Source organism: Crinia signifera, chromosome 11 (assembly GCF_055691185.1).
Source record: "Crinia signifera chromosome 11, ASM5569118v1, whole genome shotgun sequence".
NCBI classification, from domain to species: domain Eukaryota; kingdom Metazoa; phylum Chordata; class Amphibia; order Anura; family Myobatrachidae; genus Crinia; species Crinia signifera.
In genome coordinates, this window is record NC_139227.1 from 9,692,438 (window position 1) to 9,713,942 (window position 21,505).

The window sequence follows — 21,505 nt, forward strand, 5'->3', positions numbered from 1 at the left end:
TCTGGCATTACCACTACAAGAGATGGTTTCCTCAACTAAGCCAGACCGGGTCTCTCATACTAGGAATCTGAGCTGGCTTTCGAGGAACTAACGGTGAGCCTAACAAAGGCCCCAGCACTGGGAATGCCAGATTATGGGAAACCCTTTGAACTGTATCAGCTGGGTGTGCGGCAGGAGTACTTGTTCAAAAGCATGGTGATGCCAATCGACCAGTAGCGTACTACAGTGGCCAGCTGGACACAGTAGCACGCTCACTCCCAACTTGCTTACGAAGCGTAGCTGCGATAGCACAATTAGTAAGCAAGAGTGAGGATGTGGTGTTAGGACACAATTTAACTGTTCATGCTCCCCATGCTGTCTCTGCCCTCCTAAATTCTGCCCAAACACGTCATGTGTCCTCAGCACGGTTCACCAAGTGGGAATTGGCGCTGATGGCACCAGTAAATATTACCATCAAAAGATGCAACACACTAAACCCAGCCACATTCCTTCCTCATGTGCCCTCCAAGGCACAAAGGGTGGAGGGTGATGGGAATGTTGCTGAATATGGTAAGGCAGAGTTTAGTGAGGGGGGGAACAAGCATGATTGCATGACCTACCTGAATCAGACCTTTACAGCACGTCCTGACATAAGCGACAGCCCATTAAGTGAGGTAGACATAACCTTATTCACTGATGGTAGCTGTCATAGACAAACGGAGACGGGAGAGCTGTGCACAGGCTACGCGGTAGTAGATGGAGAAGGTATTGTGGAAGCTGAACCTTTAGGACCACCTCACTCAGCATAAGTAGCGGAACTGGTGGCACTGACCAGAGCATGTGAACTGGCCAAAGGAAAATCAGTTAACATATATACCGACTCCAGATATGCTTTCGGAGTAGTACATGATTTTGGAGCCCTATGGCGCCTCCGAAATTTCATGACGGCGGCTGGCACACCAGTGGCGCATGCGACATACATTAGAAGACTTCTGGGAGCTATCCAGCTTCCAGACAGAGTGGCTGTTATCAAGTGCAAAGCTCACACATCAGAGAAGGACCCGGTGTCCCTTGGTAACAGCCGCGCTGATGAGGCAGCGAAAAGGGCCGCATGCCCTGTAAATATTCTCACCCATCCTACAAACCTCTGTACACTGAACATGGTATCCACATTCAAACTGATAGACATGCAGAATTTGTGTTCCCCACAGGAAAGAGCAGTATGGAAGTCGAAGGGATGTGGCCAAGAGTCCACCGGACTTTGGAGAGATGGACACGGGAAACCAGTGGCCCCCAGGGCATACCTTCCTAGTCTAGCCGAGGCGGCCCATGGGCTGACACATCTTGGGAAGGAAGGTATGTGCAAGCTGGTAAAGGCCTACTGGTGTGCACCAGGGTTCGCTTCTCAAGCAGGTAGAGTGGCAATGTCATGCCTCACCTGTTTGAGGAAGAACATTGGAAAAGCCATCCCAACAGAGCCATCCCACATCCCTCCTACAAAAGGCCCTTTCCAGGTAATACAAATCGACTTCATACAGTTACCACCCTGTAGAAATTTGAAATATGTATTAGTATGTGTTGACATGTTTTCCAGCTGGGTGGAGGCTTTCCCCGCTGCCTCCAACACTGCTACCTTTACAGCAAAGAAAATATGTCAAGAGTTTGTCTGTAGATATGGTATCTCAAAGGTCATTGAGAGTGACAGAGGCACTCATTTCACAGGAGAGGTCTTCCAAATCATGTGTAAACTCCTGGGGATTAATAGTAAACTTCATACTCCATATCGTCCCCAGGCGAGCGCCAAAGTTGAGAGAATGAATGGTACTATTAAGAACAAATTTGGTAAAGTTATGGCTGAAACAGGGTTGTTATGGCCAGAGGCACTGCCTATTGTGCTGTATAGCATTAGGACCACTCCCAGGGCTCCGCTCAACTTGTCCCCCTTCGAGATATTGTTTGGTCGGCAGCCACACGTCATGATAGACCCACAGGATGATCTCAAGTGTAACAATGAGCTAACTGTACAGTATATCCTAAAGCTAAACAAACAGCTAAGGAAACAACAAAAGGAGCTGAATTTATTGACACCTGATATGCCTATCGAGAACTGTCATAATCTTAAACCAGGAGACTTTGTTATGATCCGAAATTTTTTACGCTCAGGTTGTTTGATAGACCGTTGGGAAGGACCGTACCAAGTTTTGTTGACCAGCACTACATCGATTAAAGTCGCAGAGAGAGAGACTTGGATACATTCGTCCCACTGCAAGAAAGCCAGTAACCCAGAGTTCCCGTGTGCAGAGAGCGAAAGAGAAGAAGTATCGCTAGAAGCATTGTTCCGGGAAGACTGAAAGGCAGCCAAGGTCAAGCAACCTGAGCGAGCAAAGGTCAAAGAGCAGAGCAAATAAAAGTCCCCTGGTAGAGATGATGGAAGGACTCCAAGCAACAGGTTCACAGTTATATATCTATTTCTTTGTTTTCTTCCTGTTTCCTCTTCTTCATTCAAGGATACTCGGTGGCTGCCACACTCTAGAGCGATCAGAGCGGAGTTCTGACAGTGTAATAATGGACCCAGATATGGGTGAAGTAGAATCCCTAAACCAGCTTGATACTTTACCCATAACAGGAGAAGGTAAAAGGTATGAGGAAAACGTAGTTCAAGGGCAATGTGATGAGTTATTGTCTGGTGAGTACTGTGTCTGTAGATATTGTCAGCCGAAAATGGAAGAGGAATGCATCCAGCGATGTCAGTCGATGAGTAAGGCAACTATGGGCAGACATCCCTTGAGTGATTACCACTCACTAGTGGGTAAGGTCTTAAACCAAACAGAATGCTGGGTGTGTTCACAAGTACTACATAAAAGAAGTAGCGTAGGCCTAGTCCCATACCCGCTTAACATCTCTGAGATAAGCGTCTTAAATAAAGGGAGGCCACTGGATAAGAGATACCTGTATACCAGGTCCCCTAGTCTTAGATTACACCCATACCAAGTGGATAAGTCCCTGGTATGTATGAACTTCTCTAGTTCCAGAATGACTGGTACTTGGGAAGTGACATGGCACAACCAGACAATAACTTACTCCCAGCGTCCAGATGGAGAGCCTATTGATAAGGAATTATTGTTAAAAATCCGCACCAGTGGGAGACACTATAAATATGTCTACACTGTGAAGAAAAGTAAAATGATGGCCGGCAGAGTATCAGCCGGTTATTGTAACATGACCCTACAGCCAGAAACTTGTGAGGAACAAGTCAGGGAGCAGGGGACGGGAATGTTCTTATGGATAATGTGTGACAAAATCATGAAATACTCTGTCCCTTATTTTCTCCCTGACGATGTTTATTATATTTGTTGTAGGAGGGCGTACAAATGGCTCTCCATGAACTACGCTGGAATTTGTTATTTAGGTAGAGTGTTACCCGAAGTAATGACCCTTACGCATGATGAAATGGTAAGCATACACAAAGGTAAAACTCCTCCTTACACTCATACCCATTATGATCAAATCCATAAAAGGGATTTAACAATCAAGAAAGAACCCCTAGCTTCTGAATTGATACACAAATCATTCGGTATCCAACTCCTCATTGCATTAGATATCACCCATACCACCAGAGGAGTCATAAATTTGAAGTACATCCAAGCATTAGCAAGCTTGGTAGATAACATCACTGAGATTTATGATGACACCTTTAGATACACTGGGAGAGAGTTACAAGCATATAAAAGAGAGCTAGTTCAACATCGGATGGTGTTGAACTATCTGACAGCCATGACAGGAGGATATTGTGTCACCCTCTCCACACAGTTTGGGGTGAAATGTTGTACATACATCACCAACAATACTGAAGACCCAGAAGAAATCATCAATCGTCGGATGGATGAGATTCTTCAGCTTAAATGGGAATTTAGAAGGGAACACAATATCAGCCTGGCAGAAATAGGTGATAAGGTCAGTGAATGGACCTCCTGGTTGAACCCAATGCACTGGTTCTCCGGTTTAGGAGAATGGGCGCAAGGAATCATAGATAACATCGGAAAACTCCTCCTCTGTATCGGTGGTGCAATCATAGTCTTTGTGTTATTGTTTAAATGTTTAAAAGTGGTGACCCGGGGAAAGACAAAACGTACTGAAATCATGAGTGTAAGAACGAGAGATGCAGAGGAAGACCAGGGTTTGGTATATGACCCTAGAATCGAAACCACCACCCTTTAAAGAAACCATATTTGTGAAAGTGTATATGTTGTAACCTCCCTTGTTTTTATTTTTATCCCAAAAATTGTACATTATCCTTCGTCACCCTGAGTAGATTGTTCGATAAATGCGGCCCATCGTTTATCCATGATCCTGGATCGGACAAAGAGCAGATGGTTTACTCCCCTTATATGTTTAATTCACGGATCCCAATTTCTCTGTTAGGATTATGAATTTCTGTATTGTTATGTAAAATGTTTGTACTGTGACAGTTTTATATTTACTGTCAAAGGGTGGACTGTTAAAGTCGAGTTGCACACACGCCATGTTAGGATAGTATGGCCGCCATTTTGGTTCGCAGAGTTGCGCAAATAAAGTATCCATACCCGAGTCTGTGTGACAAAGTGGACCAGAAGCGCAGCCATACTATTACACATAAATTCATAATACCATATTCACACTAAATAAAATATAGTTAAAGGTTTAGAGCACCACACATAGCGTAGTTAGCATTACATACATCCGTCTGTATAATGTTTAGTACCGTTACGTTCCGTTTCTTATGCGCAGTATTCCGGTCATTGCGAATAAATCGCAATTCATACGGTCCGATAGTTATGGACAAAATCCATATTCCCAAGACTGTTTCTGTTAAAAAGTGTATAACAAAAGAATCTAGTTGTAACCGGTTCTTACTACTATTTACAACCCCTGACGACGATACCAACAGACAAATGACTCCAAAGGTCACTCCCCTGCACCTATCCAAACCAGGTGCATCATTTTTACCCCAATCACAGAGGACTTGACATACGAACCCTGACCAATAGGAATGGCCTTTGACCTCCCCTTTCTGACCCTATAAGATAGGTGACCCAGGGCGGCCTTGGTCACTTCGGCACATCTTCTTTTCCCTGACCATTGACCGGGCTATAGTTCAAACCTGAACATAGCGAGCTCCGACCGGACTGCGCTGCGCATATTTGATGAGACGGTAAACGGTTGCATTCACTGTACTTACTTTTATTGTATTGTTGGGTGATTGTATCCAATGTCTGTTTTTCTTCCCCTAGTAGAGCTTGATTATTATACTCATTGTTAGACGATTGTATTACTTGTTATACCTGTTATTTTCTATTTCTGTAACCCCCTTTTAGTCCATTAGGGACTTAAATACATCATTTACGGAGTTTCTATCTCCTCACTTCTATATTGTGGTCTCGTCTGTTTATTAGCATTAAGCGATAAGTTATATCACGGACACTGTCCTTAAAGGGGTATTCGCAGATTAGAGACAATTACTGCGAAGGGATCTCTTATTAAGGTATTGGTTCTTTGGTGTATAATACACGATAAAGGTACGCTACGCTGCGCTACGTTTTGTTCGCACGTAGCTAGGTATAAGAGGTACGCTGGTTACGGACTTAATACGTAACCTACGCTTTTCACTTATTGTTCTTGAATCATAATAAATTCAGCATTAACAGAGGACCCACTTAATAATTGCTATTTATTAAGTATTAGGAGACAGATTGTGACTAAGTTCTAACCCATATATTAGATCTACCATGAGATCGGGTTAGGAGTAATATTCAAATGAGTAACCTAGGGAGGCTCAAGGCTGCATACCCAAACCAGCCTTGAGCCTCCCTAGGTTACTCATTGGGATATTACTCCTAACCCGATCTCATGGTAGTTCTAATATATGGGTTAGAACTTAGTCACAATCTGTCTCCTAATACTTAATAAATAGCAATTATTAAGTGGGTCCTCCCAGGTGTACGAATACACCAGGAGAAACAGATGACACTACATTTATAATAAAACATAACATCTTAGGGGCACACTGCATGAGGATTAATTCCTTTTTTAAATCACCAGTTGTGTGTATATGTATGTTTGTGTGTTTTTATCTTTCGCAACCTTTTAGACATTCCCTATTAAAAGTTACATTTTATTGTATCATTTTTTCAAGGTGCACCAACCCAGACATTCTGTGCTCTCTCTCCCCTCTTGCTCTCCAAATTTAATGTCTTATGGTAGCACACCCTTACTGGTTCCATAGTGAATCCCACACAAGCAACCTAAATATAAGGGTCCACCTTACAAACGCCTGTCAGTTTATTTTCCTGTGCGACTGGTAAAAACCCCTGTTCTGTTTATTGGCATGAAGTGCTGTATAGAATTAATTGAAAGTGATCATATTTCATCAAAAAATTCAAACGTTATTTCTCTTTGCTCGTCCTAATGGACCATGGGTCATTCTATCTTCCTAGATAATCTTCTCTTCATTCACCTTTGTAACACTGGGGTAGATTTACTATCTGTCATCAGGGGAAAATGCGCTATCCCCGTGCGTTATGGAAGGGGATAGCACTTCCCCTGATCTATGAGACCCGCAAAGCGGGTACTTTATCGGTGGCAGTGTGGGGGAGGGGGCTTAGCGCAGGGATGTTATTTTATATTGAGCGCCGGCCTCCTATATAATGTATGAACAGTCAACATGCTGACCATTCTGCCCAATGCAGCTATAGACTTTGACAGCTGCAGGTGGTGATGCCCTTTGCCCACAGCAGGGACAGTGCTGTCCCTGCTACTGGCTTGGGCTGCGCTGGTGATCTCGCATGAGAAGCAAGATCCCGCGCATGCCCAGTATAGCCAGGGGGAAGGAGACAGCGCGTATCCAGGAGGGGACATTGCCGGAGGGGGGAGTTTGAGATCCCCCCCTTCAGCAGGCAAGATGTTCATTCATCTTGTCGGTCTCCCCTCCCTAATTTCTCTTTTTCAGCTTCTACCCCTGATTCTGATCTTATCTACCCACTGGAATGCCACAAACATCTCTCCTCAGCCATGTTCTCTTCTTGTTGTGCATTTACCGTTCTTTCTTTGATTTATTCCCTTCTCTCCTCTATTATATACATCAGTCTCTCTGCCATATCCTCAAGGATATCCCAGTGTCTTCTCAAACTCAACATTTTCAAAGTTGAACTCATCATCTTCCATACCACCAGACTCCACAACTGTCCACATCTCCATCACTACAACACTACAATATTTTCTGTTCCTCATGTCCACTTCCTTGGTGTCATCCTAGACTCCATCTCCTTCACAACAAACATTCAGTTGTCACTTCTGCCTATGTAATATCACCACAATTAGACCCCTACTTATCCTTGACACCATCATAATTCATTTCACTCTCATTTATGCTCATCTTTTAGCAAATGGGACCTGCTCTTCTCCAGGTTTCCCTCTTGTCTCTTTTTATGTCATTCCTTCCTCAATATCATGGCTAGACTATATTTCCTCTCTTGCCACCCTGTTTCTGTCCCACTTCCCTGCCAATCACTACATTGCACCCTATTACTTGTATAATTTAATTCATACACCTTATTGTCACTTGGTCATCACTCCTACATCTTCAATCTCTTTTCTTTTACAGTTCAACCATCTCCACTTGAACAATAACTGTTGCCCCATCCTCTACTGATACCCAGCTCATTGTCCCACCTCTTAAATCTCTCCTGTTCTATCTCACACCTATAGAATGTCCTCCCTTTACCAAAAGACTATACACTAGATTGTAATCCTTCAAATGAAGCTTCAAATGTCATCTGTTTATCAGCGCCTTCTAGTCCACCTTTAAATTCCTCCCCCGGTGTCCCACCTTCTCTACCGCTACAACCTCACTCTAGAGCATGGGTCTGCAGACTGTGGCCCTCCAGATGTTGTGAAACTACAAATCCCAGCATGCCTTGCCACAGTTTTAACACTCCCTTATAGCAAAACTGTGGCAATGCATGCTGGGATTTTACAACATCTGGAGGGCCGCAGTTTGCAGACCCATGCAAATGAGTATGCCACCATTTTTGTGTCAGTCTTTAACTTTTAAATTGTAAACTGTCAAAAGTAGGTACATTATTATTATTTTTATTATTATTATCAGTTATTTTATATAGCGCACACATATTCCGCAGCGCTTTACAGAGAATATTTGAACACTCACATCAGTCCCTGTTCCAGTGGCGCTTACAATCTATATTCCCTACCACATGCACACGTACCCCCAGACAATCTAGGGTTAATTTTGTTGGGAGCTAATTAACCTACCAATATATTTTTTGATTGTGGGAGAGAACCAGAGTACCCGGTTGCGGAGAAACGCAAGTACGGGGAGTATATACAATCTCCGAACAGTTAGGGCCATGGTGGGAATTGACCCATGACCTCAGTGCTGTGAGGCAGTAATGCTAACCATTACACCATCCGTACTGCCCCGTATATATATATAACACATGGTGGGGATAGAACCCATGACCTCAGTGCTGTGAGGCAGTAATGCTAACCATTACACCATCCATACTGCCCCGTATATATAACACATGGGGATATAACTCATGACCTCAGTGCTGTGAGGCAGTAATGTAACCATTACACCATCTGTACTGCCCCGTATATATAACACATGGTGGGAATTGACCCATGACCTCAGTGCTGTGAGGCAGTAATGTAACCATTACACCATCCGTACTGCCCCGTATATATAACACATGGTGGGAATAGAACCCATGACCCCAGTGCTGTGAGGCAGTAATGCTAACCATTACACCATCCGTACTGCCCCGTATATATAACACATGGTGGGAATAGAACCCATGACCCCAGTGCTGTGAGGCAGTAATGCTAACCATTACACCATCCGTACTGCCCCGTATATATATAACACATGGTGGGGATAGAACCCATGACCTCAGCGCTGTGAGGCAGTAATGTAACCATTACACCATCCATACTGCCCCGTATATATAACACATGGAGGGGATAGAACCCATGACCTCAGTGCTGTGAGGCAGTAATGCTAACCATTACACCGTCCGTACTGCCCCGTATATATAACACATGGTGGGAATAGAACCCATGACCCCAGTGCTGTGAGGCAGTAATGCTAACCATTACATCGTCCGTACTGCCCCGTATATATAACACATGGTGGGAATAGAACCCATGACCCCAGTGCTGTGAGGCAGTAATGCTAACCATTACACCATCCGTACTGCCCCGTATATATAACACATGGTGGGAATAGAACCCATGACCCCAGTGCTGTGAGGCAGTAATGCTAACCATTACACCATCCGTACTGCCCTGTATGTATAACACATGGTGGGGATAGAACCCATGACCTCAGTGCTGTGAGGCAGTAATGCTAACCATTACACCATCCGTACTGCCCCGTATATAGAACACATGGTGGGAATTGACCCATGACCCCAGTGCTGTGAGGCAGTAATGCTAACCATTACACCATCCATACTGCCCCGTATATATAACACATGGTGGGGATAGAACCCATGACCTCAGTGCTGTGAGGCAGTAATGCTAACCATTACACCGTCCGTACTGCCCCGTATATATAACACATGGTGGGAATAGAACCCATGACCCCAGTGCTGTGAGGCAGTAATGCTAACCATTACACCATCCGTACTGCCCCGTATATATAACACATGGTGGGGATAGAACCCATGACCTCAGCGCTGTGAGGCAGTAATGTAACCATTACACCATCCATACTGCCCCGTATATATAACACATGGTGGGGATAGAACCCATGACCTCAGTGCTGTGAGGCAGTAATGTAACCATTACACCGTCCGTACTGCCCCGTATATATAACACATGGTGGGGATAGAACCCATGACCTCAGCGCTGTGAGGCAGTAATGTAACCATTACACCATCCGTACTGCCCCGTATATATAACACATGGTGGGAATAGAACCCATGACCCCAGTGCTGTGAGGCAGTAATGCTAACCATTACACCATCCGTACTGCCCCGTATATATATAACACATGGTGGGGATAGAACCCATGACCTCATCGCTGTGAGGCAGTAATGTAACCATTACACCATCCATACTGCCCCGTATATATAACACATGGAGGGGATAGAACCCATGACCTCAGTGCTGTGAGGCAGTAATGCTAACCATTACACCGTCCGTACTGCCCCGTATATATAACACATGGTGGGAATAGAACCCATGACCCCAGTGCTGTGAGGCAGTAATGCTAACCATTACATCGTCCGTACTGCCCCGTATATATAACACATGGTGGGAATAGAACCCATGACCCCAGTGCTGTGAGGCAGTAATGCTAACCATTACACCATCCGTACTGCCCCGTATATATAACACATGGTGGGAATAGAACCCATGACCCCAGTGCTGTGAGGCAGTAATGCTAACCATTACACCATCCGTACTGCCCTGTATGTATAACACATGGTGGGGATAGAACCCATGACCTCAGCGCTGTGAGGCAGTAATGTAACCATTACACCATCCATACTGCCCCGTATATATAACACATGGTGGGGATAGAACCCATGACCCCAGTGCTGTGAGGCAGTAATGCTAACCATTACACCATCCGTACTGCCCTGTATATATAACACATGGTGGGGATAGAACCCATGACCTCAGTGCTGTGAGGCAGTAATGTAACCATTACACCATCCGTACTGCCCCGTATATAGAACACATGGTGGGAATTGACCCATGACCCCAGTGCTGTGAGGCAGTAATGCTAACCATTACACCATCCATGCTGACATTCCATCCTCTTGTATTCTTCTTTCTCATTCAACTGTGTATGTACTTCCCTTATCTTCTGAATGTATCAACTATTGTTACTACTACCGCACTGATTACAATTTATTATTTCTGCATATTCTATTATTACATCTCATCGACCATACCATGGCCCTTATTCTGATTGAGTCGGATGGCTCCGAATGCAGATGGATGGCCGATGGTTGGTGTTTGCGCATGTGCATAGGCGTTTCTGCGTATGTGCGAACGCCTCGCACGTCTGAACATGGCGTGAGTTCCGTGCAGAAAATGATCGGTCAAAACAATCCGATCAGGGGGTGGAGAGGGGCGTGAAGGGCTGTTTAGGCTCATTAACATATGCGTATGCCCAGCGTTTCATGGGCGTTCCCACGAAAATGCTGGGTGTACGTATGGTAATGTGGCCATGACGCACGTGTAGCGGGCGGACAGCTGACATAGCCAGATGTCAGCTGCCCGCCCATATCCCTGCTTTCATTCGGAAAAATGTCAGTGTGGTCTGGAGCGCTCGGTGCTGCCTGACCGATCAATCCATCATTCGATGGTCGGCGACCATAGGAGGATGGGGGAGGTTCCCACACATGGAGGAGGTGTTCACATGAAACATCCACTCACGGTCCGTACACTCGGCGTCTTACCGCATTTGGACGCTGTGAGTGATCCGTACCGTCGTCGGGGCTAAGAACACTCAATGGCCGTCCGAAAACACGCATCCATCCGATTCAACTAGAATAAGGGCCCATGTGTCTATTCATCAGATTTTATGTTGTCTTTTGCTACTTTGCTTCCTGTATATCGTTCCCTATGCATGTACTATGGTATATTTACTTTGTTACTCTCCCCCTTATATAGCTCTTTGGATTTTTGATAATATAATGAAAAATAGTAGTAATAATACAAATTCCATAGGTAGACAGTGAGATTAAACAAGCATACTGCGAATTCCAGTTGTAGTAAATTTCATTATATACTGTATTGCTTTATTTGCCTGGTGTTTTAAAACTGTCATTATACGTAAAGCAAAGAAGTTCTCAGCCTTTAACTAGTGGAAATGTGAAACTGGTGAAATGAAATGTAGTTTAGGGAATAGGTGGGTGTACCTGTTGTGGCAGGAAATCGCTATATTGAACTAAGTTCTTACATAACAAATGGCGATCATAAGCTCCTGCTCAATAATCAATAGTGCATAACAGCAATAGTAAGACCCCTACAGAGCACTTAACATTTCCATCCCGCACTGTATAAGAACTTAGCAGCTCGGTATTCGCTCACACGGACACACTGTACACGCTGTACACGGACACACTGCCATTGTGAACCACATTGTCATTTTGTATTGCAGAATATTTGTGAAGGTTAAAACAAAAGTAATTAACATAAACCGTTAATCTGTATCCAGGGTAAAAACCGATACCAAAAAAAGGGTATAGCGAGTTATGTAAGGACATTTAAAAGGGTTGTACGGTTGCGGTTAACAACCATATTATAAAACTCTTTAAAAACAGACAACACATAAGGAACAAAAAGTACCAATAGAGCATATCAATTGCTTGCGCTTCCTAAATAGCACTAAAAATATAAACTTTATGTGCTGAAAATAATCGCTTAGAATTTGAACTGTAATAATGGGTGTATATACAGTATAGAGTTCTTTCCGGCAATATGATATAATAGTACAGTTTGCACAAAGTCTGTCTTCTATTTTTGATGGTCTAAAGGTGCATACACACTGTACAATTTTTTTGAACAATTTGGTTGAAGGACATTTCCATTGAACCCAGTGTCCTGGACGAAAGATGTTGACAAAAGGTATTGGCGACAGACGAACGACGAATGATGATGCGCATACCCAGCTGTTCATCAAGATTGTTCGTCAACTGTGCATGCAGCTCAATTTGGATATCTTTCAAAAAGAGCCTATAAACTGTACCTAGATCTTTCGTCTTTCGTCAATATCTTTCGTCAACATCTTTCGTCCAGGACACTGGGTTCAAGTGAAAGGTCTTTCAACCCAATTTGGTCAAAAAAATTGTACATTGTGTATGCACCTTTATTTCAAAAACATCAGATGAAAAATGAGATTGCTGTAACTATGTAAACTGATATATACCTGTCCTCAATAAGCTGTATCTAATTTTGACTATGACCAAACCTACAATTTTACGTATTCCGAGTATTCCATGTATTAACCAATTCCAACACTGCTTGGCTTCCAAGATCAGACGGGATTGGGCATTGCGACTGTGGTATGGCTCTAGGTATATAATAATCAATGAGCCAAGGAGAGCACATAGAAAATGATAGCGATCTTAGGGGCCGATTCACACCTATTCGCTCAGGTCCGAATTCGGCCCTGTCCCGATGGTGTGGGATTGCACATGTGCATAGGTGTAAATGTGCCTGTGCAAACCTCCGCACCGAGCACCTTCAGCAAAATTTTCTTTCACCAAGGCGCTCACAGCCTGATTGACAGGCAGGGGGCATTACGGGGTGTACACCCAGCATTTCATGTTTCAGGGGTGTGCCCACAAAAAAATGATGGCCACGCCCATAAAAACGTGGGATGTGCTGCTGCCTGCTCAGGGAAGGCGGATGATGTCACATGGGGCCTTATTCTGATCGGTGCGGATATTCCCGAATTCTGACGGTGCGGTCCGCACGCCACGCTGTTCGGCGGCGTGCGGGCTTCGTCCGTAGATACGCCCACTTGTCCTCCACATTCGGACGGACTCACTCTTTAAGAACAGGGCGTGTTTACGGATGACATAAAAACCATGCGTGTGCGGGGGAAACACTCAGATTCTGCACGGTCTGACTGCGTATGCACGGCCTTCCCGCGTCAGAACGGACGCGAACCGGCCACTACGCACAGATGCGGTGTACTTCCGCAAAAAACCAGACTACTGTTATCTGAGTTCCCAAATAGATCACATGACACACTTAGGCAATTATCAAACCACTTTGAGAACAGATTGTTGCTCCTGGACATCTGTTATTTAGCTAATTGATCCTTAAACACTTACAAGTGTAAGTATACATTAACCTTAACATTCCCTATGGCGATAAAAATGTCATCTACCCTTTTGCTGTGTACATATCTAAACATCCACATGTTTGTGTTTTAAATGCTTTTTATACTTTTAATGTTAAATACTAAAATAACACACAGACAACTTCTTAAACAACGGCAAACTTTTATTTCAAAAATTAAATAACATGGACCACCATCAGTCCAGCAGCAGGACACAGAGGTCCTCCACATGAGCGGTCATCCGCCTCAGGTCCTCCCTTAAGCTCATGAGAGCCCCTCTTACTCCCTGGGGTGGCTCCTGGTAATCTGTGTGCATGAGAAAGGGGGTACAACATTAATTATGCTACTCACGTACACCTTGTACAGTCAATCCTAAGTACCTACACCATGAGAAATCATACATACAAAAAAAGCCTGAGCCACTCTTGTATGTAATGTCATCAAATATATGATCATGATGCTGCCACCACACACACACACTTGTGTGACATATACATTTCACAATCTATATATCAAAAACACAACCACACTTGAGGATCACTCACAGTTGTCCTGTCCAAAGACTCCTCACTCAACTCAAAACATACACCCACTACATCATGCCACATTGACCCATACATATATACCTGCATGTTACTGCTTAATAGCTAAACTGCATGATAGATAGATAGAATAGATAGAATAGATAGAATAGATACCACAGGAAAATGCTAGACTACTCCCTCTTCCCATTACTTCATGATTCCTTGTCACATTTGCCAGATAGGTGAAAGTGCAGCACTAATCCGCTTCCATACACCAAACAATTTCTAAGGTCAATCCATCATACATAATACCTTACAAAAATACATGACAACAACACGGGCACACTAGAGGGGTGCCCATGCAAACTGCCCACTTGGGACTCCTGTATAAATCAGGCCTGCCCATATTCCATTGATGTTTTATTGTTGCTTCTATACAAAGAGCCTCCATAAATAAACACTCATCACCTACATGAGCATCCAGATTGCACGTTTGCAGCATGGCCCTATAAGACCAAAGTGTGTCTGTTGTTTCCCATTTTCTGGGACTACTCTTTACTATATTATAGGAAAATTGAATCAGCTGTGCAACATAACAAATTATATATCACACATATAGTATATGGCTTTTCTATGTCATAAACACCCAATTGACCTTATGTAATATTAATATTAAATAATGTTCAAATGCAAACACTCACTGGCCTAGATGCACTAGCCTTCAAAAGTGATACAATGTAGAGTGATAAACACGCAGCCAATCAGATCATTCCTGTCATGTCACAGACAGTTGTAAAATGCCAGGTAGGAGCTGATTGGCTGCCTGTTTGTTACTCTCCATATTAACAATTTTGAAGCAGACCGAATCCTGGCCACTGTCATTTATATGTATTTGCCAAAAATACTTACAGCGTTGCAGACGCCGCCTCAGAGCCTGCAGACGCTCCGGCTCCCGCCTCCGCAGGTCGGACCATCGCCTCTCCAGTTGGGCGATGGTCCTCCGCACATGAGTGCGGGCGAATATGCGGCGCCGGGCCGCAACGTATGCCCGGCGCTTATCCCTATTAGAGATGAAGGGGCCTGCCTGCCCCAGTCTCCGTTCCATAACTGCCACCAGCGAGAGCAGCTCCGCAGTGGAGAATGGTAGTGCTCGCTGGTAGGCAGCCATTTTAGGAATGGCACTAATCAAACAATCATGTGCTGTCATTGGTTGGTCAGAGTGATATTTGGTATTAACTTTATTGTTCATTTTAACAGCGTGTATGCGCCCGAACATACGGCTAACCCATTGCATCGCACCCCCATCCTAAACACACAGTCTAAACTAAGATGTAAACACATTATATATAATCTATAACATTCACCAAACATGGGTATAAGCACCAGGTGAAATAGTCTGCATCACTAGACACTTACACCTAACTCAACAAGGTACTAAACAGCTATTTTATAATGAAAGCTATGCAACAGAAACATAGCAAATAGTGGCAGACCTTTTCCCAAAATTAGGCCATGGTGCCATGTGTACCCTTACCTTCTACTGGGCCATACTACAGAGGTGGAATGAAAAGTAGCTAGAATCCTGGCTGATTTTGGAGTGCTTTCATATGTGATTTGGATGCTAGCACTGATTACTTGTGGCTAAGTGGTGGACTGGATTGACATATGGAATGGGTAGTGTCAGTTGTACTACATAGCAAACAAGTGCACAGTACAGAAGTACATTCAAATATACATTTCATGTCTGACCTCAGTTTTATTTGGTCATTGGTGTTGGAATCTGCATTTAGCTAATAAATCAGACTTACTGAGTTTGCCAGGTTTTTTGGAAATATTTTTCAACACCAAGGGGCGGGCCGTATGCGCCGCACGGTTGACACTGGCGTACGGGACGCGGCCGTACGGAACGCAGGTTGCAGCTGATTAACGCCAATTACAGAAATTGTATTTAAAGTTGTCCTAGAGAGGCAAACACTTGTTGCAAACATGCCAGGCTCAGACTCAGAGGAAGACCAGGTGGTGCAGAATCTGTTGTCCCGCATGGAGGCCAACACCACCTATGTCCCCCTCAACCCAGAGCACCCAGATGGCCCATCAACATCAGGCCAATCAGCAGCTGGGACATCCTCAGCATCAGCAGAATCATTGGGAACACAGCAGGTGGCTTCCCAACAGAGTAGCCAGCCCAGCACTTCAGGTACAGCAACCGGTGGCCGTGGCCGTGCCAGTGGCCGTGCCCGTGGCCGCAGTGGGGCAACAGAGGAACCAACCACAAGAAACATGGCATATGAACCGCGGGAGCTTGACATCCTGGTGACCCGGGCACGTGATTTAATTGAGTGCCCAGCGGTGAAGTTGACACACACAAGGAGATGGAAGATCTGGGAGGAGATAACGGCGGAGATTAATGCAGTGGCTCCACAAGTTCGTCAGACGGAGCATGTTAAGAAGAGGCAAGTACATGTGTGTTACATTTGAGTAGTACAAGTCCAGTAATGTTAACATTCAATATTAGATGGAGTTGGGCAATGGGTGTTCACATTGCTTGGAGGCAGAGACATGTTGGCCATGACATTGAATTGATAGTTATTGGTAATTTCTCTTGGTCCAGATTCTCTTGAGGAGGCCGTGGAGTCTGTGCCACCTGGCCCCAGTAGCAGGCCCGTGCAGCAGCCGCCGGGATTGTCCGCGGCTGAATTGTCCATGTGGGGCCGTGTGCTGGATAGTATTGTGCAGCAGGGAGAGTCGGCATTCGAGCGGGTGCGTAGGGCCGGGGAGGTGCTGCAGGGTTTGACCACCAGCCAGCAGAGTATTGCTGAGAGCATGCAGGCTATGAGTGCCAGCCAGCAAGCTATGAGTACCAGCCATCAAGCTATTGCTGCTAGCCTGCAGGTGCTGGCTGATCAAGCCCTGCGGCAAAATGACCTCCTTCTCCGCCATAATGAACTTATGGTGGAGCTAGTTACCAGCAATAGGGCCCTAATGTCACCCGCTTCGGGTGCATTACCAACAGCATCACTCCCTGCTGCCAGAGGGGGAAGAAGATCCACCCCCTCACCAGCATGTGCTCCACATGAGGCACCATCTGACTCTGGCCGTGGACGAGGCCGAAGAGCTGCTGCACGTGGCAAGGAGCCTGCCAGGGGCAAACGTGCCCGCAAATGAACTTGTGTCCCCATTAATCTCCACCGTTATGTCTTCCCAAATCTTCCATTGAGCTGTGTGTGTCAGCATCCTCTGTCCAAATCCGTGCCCAGGGTCACCACTTTTGCCCGCGGTTCAAATGTCATGTTTGGTTCCCCTGTTGCCCTGTTTCGGCTACCATTACTGTGTGCTGTACTTGAAGTGTTGGTGCTGTACTTTTGTTGTGAAGCCACCTGATGTGTTCCCAATGATTCTGCTGTGGCTATTTATTCTATATTATTTCTTTTTTGTCCTGTTATGGTACCATTTGTTTTGTGATGTGTTTTAAATTTTTTCCAAAGTTTCTTTAATAAATGTTATTTTGGCCCCACAAATGTCTGTATTAATTGATACATGCAGAAGTGCCATGTGTATTAGTATTATTAATATTAAGTTGTGTGCATTATTTGCAGTGTAAAAGTGTGTGACAAGTGCAGCATGTAATGTTCCCTTTAAGCTGGAATGCTTCCAATTGTAGCAGTGAGAAGCATGTAATTAACAAGTAATGGGTAAAGTATGTGATTGTATTGGGTTCAGGTGACATTGGTTGAGGTGCGTCCGTCCTGATTAGGCGTTCCGATTGCCTAGCGCATGACCGAGTGGTGTCCGCAAAGCAAGAGTAACCTTTTGGACACCGCACATTTCTTCCCTTTTTGTTCGCGTGCATTCGGCGTGCTGTCCGAATGCACGCCTACCAAAATATGTGTACTCCCCCGTGTCCGCCCATGTTTCCGCCCAGTTTAGCCCACTTTGAAACTACGCCCCTGTGTCATTCCGCATGACGCCCATAACACACCCATATTGGCCGAGTGATTGCGGTGCACATTTCTGTACGGTATTAGTGAGTACGGAGACCATGCGTGGCACATGCGCGTCGCGTTCTCCACGCATGCGCAGACGGCTAAAAAACGCCATCCGAAAGAATTCGGAAAAGTACGCACCGATCAGAATAAGGGCCATGATGTCAGCACCCGCCCTCAATTCGCAGAAGACCGGCCATCTTAAAGATAATTCCTTTAAGGTAATAACTTCTATCTGCGAACAGAGGAAAAATAATTTGATGGTGGCAACCATCGAATAAATTCCCCTCTGTGCAGGTACATGTGGGCTGATGTGTAAGCATACACATCCGCTCGCAGTGTAGCACAGGGAGTTGGGTGGTGGGGTGGGCATGCGTTCGCCAGGGTGGCATTTACCTGCTCCATAGGCAGCGAATATATGCAGCCTAGCGAGCAGCTCTGAATTGGGCCCTTCGTGTATATCCAGGCGTTATGAGTGTGTGCAATGCTCTGTTATGTTGGGTTCCAAAGTTGATGGTGGCTTGGCAAAATTCAGATTCGCATAGAAAATGGTGGGACAAACTACCAACCAGCACCAATCTCTCCCCTGAATGCGCTCTTCTCCTCCTTCTCCTCCACCTCCTCCTCCTTCTCCCCCTCCTCCTCTCCTCCTCCTCATTCATTTGATATAAAGAAACTCAAACTGCAAGTAAACTTGTTTAAGAAGTTGACACTTATGTTCCAGACAGTGGCATAACTATAAATACTGCCACCACCACCCCCCCGTCAGAAATATCTGCAGCCCCTCCCCCCCCCAACGTAAAATAAATCCCACCCTCCCCCAAGCCTGCCTTACCCCGCTGGTGCTGCCGCCGCCGGGTGTGTGGCCGGGACAAGCGATCTCCTTGTATGCAGTCCCGGCTCCTGATAATAGCAAAAATAGCTCTCATAAAATGTCCGCCCCCTTACAGCAGACACTTTTTGAGGGTGCTAGAGGAGCCTACTCTAGCATCCTCAATAAGTGTCTGCTGTAAGGGGGCGGACATTTTGTTAGAGTTAATTTTGCCATTATCAGGTGCCAGTCTGGAGGAGAGCCGGGACCGCAGAAAAGTATATCTACGGGTCCTGGCCACACAGCCGGCGGCGGCGTCAACAGCAAGCAGCACCAGCAGGGTAAGGCAGGGCTAGGGAAGTGCATCAATAGCCCTGCAGACCCCCGGCGCCCACACCTACTCAGTGCCTACCCGCGACTGTGGGGTCTGTGGGGCTATTGTTACGCCACTGGTTCCAGATCTGAATTCTGCAAGGAACATCTGCCCCTTTCCTTATAGCGAGCAGTTCACATGCATACAAAGTTCCAAACACTCCTACCACACCGCCCAGCACATTATACCCCAGTAATCCATCTAGCCATACAGTATTGAGACGCCCTTGCTGAAGTTTGCTACAGTATTTAGGAACACCACATGGCTACCTAATTATACTCTGTCAGCTGCAATTGCAGATCTGGCTGATGGCAAATGACTGCAACTCGCCAGTAGATGCATGCTCTCAGTTATGGAGTATTATGGAAGCGTGCAAGAGCCAAATGCAAAACCCCCTATGTGTTTATAACAGACAAACATTTACTGTATGAATAAAACAAGAGACGCTTCTTTAGTGAACTTGAGTTCATTTATTTTTTTCTTTCAATGTCTTTCAATATTAAATTAATATTATTTATAAGCATCGTCATGGGGTCCCTAAAAATGTTCCGGACCCAGGTGCCTGCTCTGCCTATTTTTTAATCCGGCATTGGTACAACCCAATGCATTGTGAGCTTTATAAAGATGACAGTTCGAATATTGTTTTGTGTTTGTGATAATCGTCAAGGACCCTTCAAATCCTACATCTACCAATGAGTTAACTTACAGTATACAAGTTCAAAAGATTTGGCCAGATACGTTGATTTATAGTGTGCTGGGGAAAAGGAAATGCCTGTGATATCTGGCCAGATGTTTTGTTTACAGTTTGGACGGGACAGTCGGTTGGATTTCCAGCCTGCGTAAGTTGATTTCTATTTGGCTAGATTTTTTTTTTTTTTTCTGAAAACAGCAGCATACAATGGGGCAGATGTATTAAGCCTTAACAAGAGATAAATGCAAGGGTGATAAAGAGAGATAAACGTCCAGCCAATCACCTGCTAACTGCCATGTTACAGGCTGTGTTTGAAAAATGTTCATTAAGGAGGTGATTGGCTGGACATTTATGTCTCTTTATCACCCTTGCATTTATCTCTTGTTAAAGCTTAATACATCTCCCCCAATATGTTCAACATGAGGCTGATCCATTCATTACCTGTGTGTTATATATTTGAATGAGACAAGCTAATTATGTTTAATTGATAAAATGATTATTTCGCCTCGCTCTAGTTTGGTACTTGATACTGCAGCAGATATTGCAGCAGATATGTGGATGGATTAGCTGCTGGTGTTTTGCATTATACAGAGATTGACAAATTCATCTAAATGGACGCGTTTCACTGGTCAAATGCAGCTTTTTCAAGGTTGATTGAAAAAGCTGCATTAGACCAGCGAAATGCGTCAGTGAGCACACAACTGGCACTTATTCCTTCCATCCAGATGAACTTGGCAATAATACCATCCAGTCTTTAAACCATCGACTTGGAAAAATACCGCATTCTAGTGGTCCTCACTAGAATGCGGTATTTTTGCGTTATACAGGATGTCGAAGCCGTCCTGGCTTTGACATCCCGTATAACGCGAAACTCCAGTGGCTAATCCATCCACATCTCTGCTGCAAAATCTTTGGAGAGGACACCTGGCAGGATTGTCACTCGTGAGGAGACCCCAGCGGACAATACCATCATCCGCAAAATGGAGAGGACCCACATCCAACTGCCTATTATTAATTCCTCCAGCGGTGACATATACAATCTTTCCTTCATAAAAAACATACTGTTACAAAATTTACCAACAATTGAGAGACCAATTGTGCCAGATATATTGTGCCATTCCCCCATGCCAATGTGCTGTTAAATCCAGAATTATCCCTCATACAGTATTTTATCATTCATTTTTCTTGTTATATTTTAATTGTCTCTAATGTATTTTTTAATAAAACACTTATTATTGCGTAGACAGTCCCGCTTGCATATATATGTAAATAATTGTTAA